This window comes from Aulostomus chinensis, chromosome 5 (genome assembly GCF_037954235.1).
Source record: "Aulostomus chinensis isolate RoL2024-O1b breed Wild chromosome 5, RoL_Achi_v1.0, whole genome shotgun sequence".
Classification (NCBI taxonomy): Eukaryota; Metazoa; Chordata; class Actinopteri; order Syngnathiformes; family Aulostomidae; genus Aulostomus; species Aulostomus chinensis.
Window position 1 is genome coordinate 29886199 of NC_141324.1, and position 6000 is coordinate 29892198.

Here is a 6000-nt window from a genome sequence, read left to right on the forward strand (position 1 = left end):
ATGCGTCAGTTAACAAAGTGATTAAAGAAGATCTGAATACTTGGTCAACACCTTCACTGAGTTTTAGCGCGAGGATCGAAGCTGTGAGAATGTCGATTCTGCCCAGACTGCTGTATTTGTTGCCAGCCCTCCCTGTCCAGGTACCGTCCACCCAGTTCTCAGAATGGGGTCGACAGATCTCTCAGTTCATTTGGAGTGGGAAGAAACCAAGGGAGAAGTACAGCACACGAACCAGGAGTCAGGGAGGAGGAGGGATTTCTCTCCCTAGCTTTCAGCTGAGAATGCTAGCCCTCTGGTGTGGCAACAATTATGAGGCAAAATGGAAAGAGGTGGAGGGAAATTGCAGGGGGATCCCAATTCAGGCTATGATTGCCGATCGCAGGTTGATGTTAAACAATCAGGAACACTTGTGTCCTCACTCTGTTGTCACCCGACACACCTGGTTTGGTGAAGGGTGTAGGAAACAGCTGAGATGGGTGGCCTTCACACAGGATTTATCCCAAACTATTGCGACTCAAGATTTAAGCTCTGGCTGAGGAAAGGAGTCACTGCTTTCTGTAGAATAATGGAAGGAGAAAGGTTACAAAGTTTTGAAAAAAATACAAGATAATTACAATTTAGAAAGACCAGACTTTTATAGGTACCTACAGGTACAACATTATTTTCAAAACGAGATCCATACTGCTGAGATTTTAGACTCCAATAAGATAATTCAACTCATGGTTCAAGCTTACACTGAAGGTACTAAATCAATAGTTTCAAGACGTTACCAAGGTATTATTGAAGACTTGGGAGATACCACAGAATATATTAAAGCACTGGCGTGACTTCAGTTGGAAGAATCTTGTGAGATATTTCAAGACCCCTAAAATGAAACCATGTCTGGCAGCTTCACAACAAAGATGCCGGAGAGGTCGTATGGAGGATGAAGCAGATCACCTCCACAGCTTTTGGAGTTGTCCTAAGATTCATTTATTTTGGAGAAATATCTGTCAGTGCCTACAGCAAATTCTGGGACAACAGACCCACCATCTTGTTTGGTTCTCTATTTGGGCGGCGTACCAGGAGGGGTGACAACCAGTGACAAACACCTCCTGGAAATCCTGACTATTGCTGCTAAAAAAGCAATAACTCGGAAATGGCTTCAAAATGACCCACCTACTGTGGATGAATGGCTCGGCATTGTTGAATCGATCCAAGAGATGGAAAGATTGACATTCCTACTACGGCTGAAAAGCGACTTGTAGCTGCAAGATGGTTAAAATGGACAGCTTTTTTGTCCGTGCGAGAACAAGCGATGGTTTATTTTCTCCCTCCTGCCTCTAACAAGACCACCCCGACTGCTCCCGTCCGTCCAAGACAAATTGAATAAATGCTGATGTGACCTATAAAACTGTTATGATGAAGACATGGCAACAGCTGTTCTGTACTGTGACTGTTGTTAAAAAAATGAATAAAAACTTTAAGTATACAAAAAAGAACTGAGTTCAGGTCACTCAGTCGGAGCTCACCTCGGGAGGAGAATCACCAGGAGGAGGGTGAGAAGTTCGGTGGGCATTGTTTGGTTTCAAGGACAAAAGTTGCCTTCATCTCCGTGAGTTCCACCGACGTGCATGCTAAACGTGCCCGGATCATCAGCCCGCACGCCGAAGGAAGTCGTCTTCGCGCTTTTAGACCTGGCGGTGCTGAATACTGAGCAGCTGAGGGGAGACAGAGGAGGTGGATTGATGATGACGGTGGTAATCAAACACCCGTGATGCTACAACCCCTGTCAGGTCGGATATTTGTACTCTGACTTGGTTGGGCAGAAATTCTTCGCTGCAGATTTGCAACTTCCTGACATTTGCAGAGCCTGCAGGGTTTCAGACGTGGGTCCATCGGAGGAGACTCCTGCAGCAGGACGGAGGACCAGAGGGCCGCTCCACCAAGTTCATACTGACTGACAAACTCATGCAAACGTCTCCACCTCAGGCTGTGTCTAAAGAAGGCTGTTAGTCTTTGGATCATCCTGCAGTCTCCCACAAGATAAACAGCTGTTAAACAAATGGGTCTGGAAACGTGACGCGCTCTTCCTCACCTCCCTCTGCTCTCTAACTCTCTAAAAAGCTCCGATGAAAAACAGAGCGCGGGGACGACTGAGAGGGAGAGGCTGGTTCCAGTGTGAATAAGTTGATTTTCACACTTTAATACTGTCTGTTCTCGTGACTTTGGGAACATTTTGTCAGTCATAGTGAGAATTAATATTCATTAAAAGAGATCTGCTCCTTCAGAAACGCCAGTTCTTTGTTCGCTGTGACTAAATGTGTGAGAGCTTGAAAGGGGACGCAACAGTAAAGTGGATTTTCATCAAATATCCTCTTAGCCTCTTAATACGTACGCACTGCAGAATTAGCCTTTTCACTTTTATCATCAGCTCTCACACGGAGAACCGTTCCACGCAGCACAATCATCCGTCAGCGTGTGTATTCCAGCGGCGGAGTGTTGCAATGAAGCAAAGTCAGCTGCTGAATGATGTGATGTGTTTCTTTTTTATCCAAACTTGTCGGCTCCTGCTGCTGAATACCCGTCGGGGAGGGATGGCGATCGATGCGCTCTGACGCCGCTTGATATTCGGCAGAGGCTCGCCTCCTGACCGACCAGTTGGCTGAGATAGAAAAGACATGCAGAGTTCCTCCGAGAGCCGAGCGGAGATCAAGCTGCTGGCACGAACAGAGACGTCAGCTCTGGTGTGCGCAGAGAGCGAGAGGCTGCTGTAAATTAAGGATCAGTTTAGGTCAAAGGCACGTCAACAAAGCAAAACGCATTCTTGCTGCACTTTCTTAACTTGCGGAGTAAAAACTTTTGGTTATCTGGAGAGATGCTCGGCCCTGGTGGCCCGGCGCCCGTGTGTCAGAGGTGAATGGAGTGCGGTGAGTCGCTGGGCCGCAGAGGTTTGACAGTCATGTCAGATTATGACGGCAGTGTCGGTGCGGCTGCACGCCAACCATCCACTTACATGCAGAGCAGCTGATAATGTGGGGAAGCTCCAGGCCACGTAAACAGCAGAAGATGTGACCTCACTTCACATCCCCACAGAAAACTCCACGGGTCAGGATGACCCGAGGAGATGCTGGCGGTTTAAGGTCAAGGTCAGAGGTTACTGTCACCTCACATGAAGCACCACATCTGTGGAGGGAAATTTCTTCAAACATAGTAACAGGAATTAACGATAGAAAACACGTTCTAGTAGCATCTAGAACCCACGCAGCGGGAGAACAGCAAACTCCGCACACAAGGACCACAGCGGGCCGTCAGACTCCAACCCACAACCTTCTGGCTGTGGGAGGACGGAGCCAGCAGCTGCTCAGCAGCAGAGATCGGGGCCTCAACTGGCTCTGATGGACGAAATCAGCCGCAAAATCCTCGTGTTCAACTCAGTAGAGATGAAGAAGAATCATCCCCTCCCATCCAAACAGCAAATATGAAAACGCAATTGAAGCAACATTAAAAGGAGGTCAAGGTACTCGGCGAAGCTGGAAATACTGATAACAGATGAAGAGAATTAGCGGAGTTGAGGTTTCCTGAGCCGCGTCTGCAGCCAGAGCTCCTCACTCGTCAGGTAGCAGACAGATGCCATCGCTCTGCCCCGGCGGAGCGTCGATCACGTCGCTCCAGTTTCAAAACACTTTGAGCCTTTCAACTGCATAAAAAGAACAGTTTTATGAAAAGCCAGCGGTGAAACTTCTTTCAGCTTTATTTCTCCAGAGGCGGGGGGGGGGGGGGGGGGGTATTAACACTGCCTGCCTGGTCAGTAATTTTAATCCTGTTCAGAGAGTGTATGTAGGTCATTTTTCACGTCCTTCCCTGTAATAATAGGAGGCCATGTTTCACCTACCTCTGCTGACATGCTTCTGTAATTTTTTTTTTTAAATCAAAAAGGGATCTGAGCTTTCTCCCCCCTCCCTCTTCCACTGATTTTATTACCTCAGAGGCAAAAAAACGCTGATAACAAATAAAACAGGCAACTGTCAGGAGAGCGAGGCTGAGCAGGAACTTGTTGAAGAGGCTTTAGTGATGTTTACAAGTCCTAATGAGAGACAACTCTGGAGAGCAGGATTCAGCTCCGACGCGCAGGCGGATGAACTCACTTTGTGATCACTTATTATACGTGAGGATACAGTAAACTTACACGAGATGTTGTATTCAACCTGCATTTGTAGTAAATAGTAAATACAGGAATGGAACTCAACCAGCTGTGGTCATGTAGACGCTCGTATTTGCGTCCAGGTTAAAGTGACTCTCTGTGCGTCTTGGGAGAGTAGGCAGATGACATAAGAACTTTATTTATTTTGTGCTTTCGTATTAGTGTGATAGTGCTGCTCGTGCCTGTGAGTTTCTCCATAACTGCACTGTAACGTTTCATGTTGATAACCTTCAGAAAGCCATCTTAGGTCATGGGTTCAGCCCGCGGCCTTATCAATAAAACATCAAGGCAGAGGAGCAGGTGTGTGTGTGTGTGTGTGTGTGTATTTGCCCTGAGGTGGTCATAAGGCTGTGCTTGTGTGTGTGTGTGTGTGTGTGTGTGTGTGTGTGAATATTGTCCTTCATATTTAAAAACTGATTTGAAAAACACTGCAGTGGAGATCCACAGCGGAGGACTGCGTCCAGCACGAACGTGATTAACTGTGATTGATCACTGTTTAATTGTCATCTGATAATTGACACATTTGTGTGTGTTCACGTTGGCGTGCGGTTGAATCTGATTTCTCCGGATCTTCAGGTTACCTCGTCCTGTTCTGAGCTCACTTATTTATGCAGCACATTCTAATTTGGCAGAGCGGCACAGATCGTTCCCACTGGGTCTCGCTCGTCTCTCATCTGGATCGAAACCTGCTGAAAAAAAAAAAAAAACCCGCGTTCGGTGTTCATGAGGAATTAATTTCCACATCTTTGGATTCATCTGAAACTCACTGATGTCGCCGCCTGATGTTCCAGTCCTCGACTTCCCAGTTAGATTTTTCACCTCACATGAATGAAAATTGCATCATTTGCTTCTAATGCAGCATCGAATGATGAAACAAACTTCTAAAGTGGAGAGCTGGGACTCATCGGCTTTTTTTAAACATCTAATAACTCTTTACTTAATACACCAATAAAGCCAGCAACTTTGATTACTCATGAATGCACATTCATCCGTAGAAATACTCGCTAATCACCTCCACGTATACAGGAGTGTGATGTAGTTGCACCGTGTAGTGAACATGGATGTGGAGCAGAACTTGTTGCAGGTTCTGCCGTCACAGTTGAAGTTTTCATCAGTAAATGTTTCACTAAAAAAACATTGGAAACTTGGTCAAATATAAACAGGTTCATTTGCTGGAAACACAACACGTTCATGTGTTCAGCTTCGGCCTGAGCAGCAGTACTTCACTCGGTCTGGACTCATGCCCGTTCATGATTCAAACAAATTATCATCATTTGACCGAGGAGAAAACCTCTTCCAGAGCTGCTTAAATGTGTTGGGAGATCAGTGCTTCGCCGCTGATCAAAACTCGATACGATGACACGAGCGTTGAGGCTCCTCCGGGACAAACAAGTCTCCATTAAAAGCCGTGAACACATGAATAGCACTTAAATTAGCTTGATGGTCTTTCTGACATCAGACCTCGATTAGCGGATGATAAGTGAAGTATCTGTCTGGAGAGATGAATCCAAGAATCTGTATTATTCATCATGACGTTAACACCTAGGCGCCTTTAATGACTGAAATAATGACCTCGTCTGTCTGGTTCAGTTAATGAAACTCCAGCCTCCAGAAGAATCCGCAGCCGCTCGTCTTTCCTGGTGAGGGGAGGTGGATTCCTGTTGGGAGCGAGCGGGAGTTCTGCCTTGATAAACCTTTACCTGGCAGATGGTGAGAGACGCCTGGAGGCTGCCGGTGGGATGATGAAGACGGTGGCAGGTTTCCTCTGAGAGACGCCGCCAGGCTCCGCTGGCTGGACCGCAGGACTGCAGACAAGT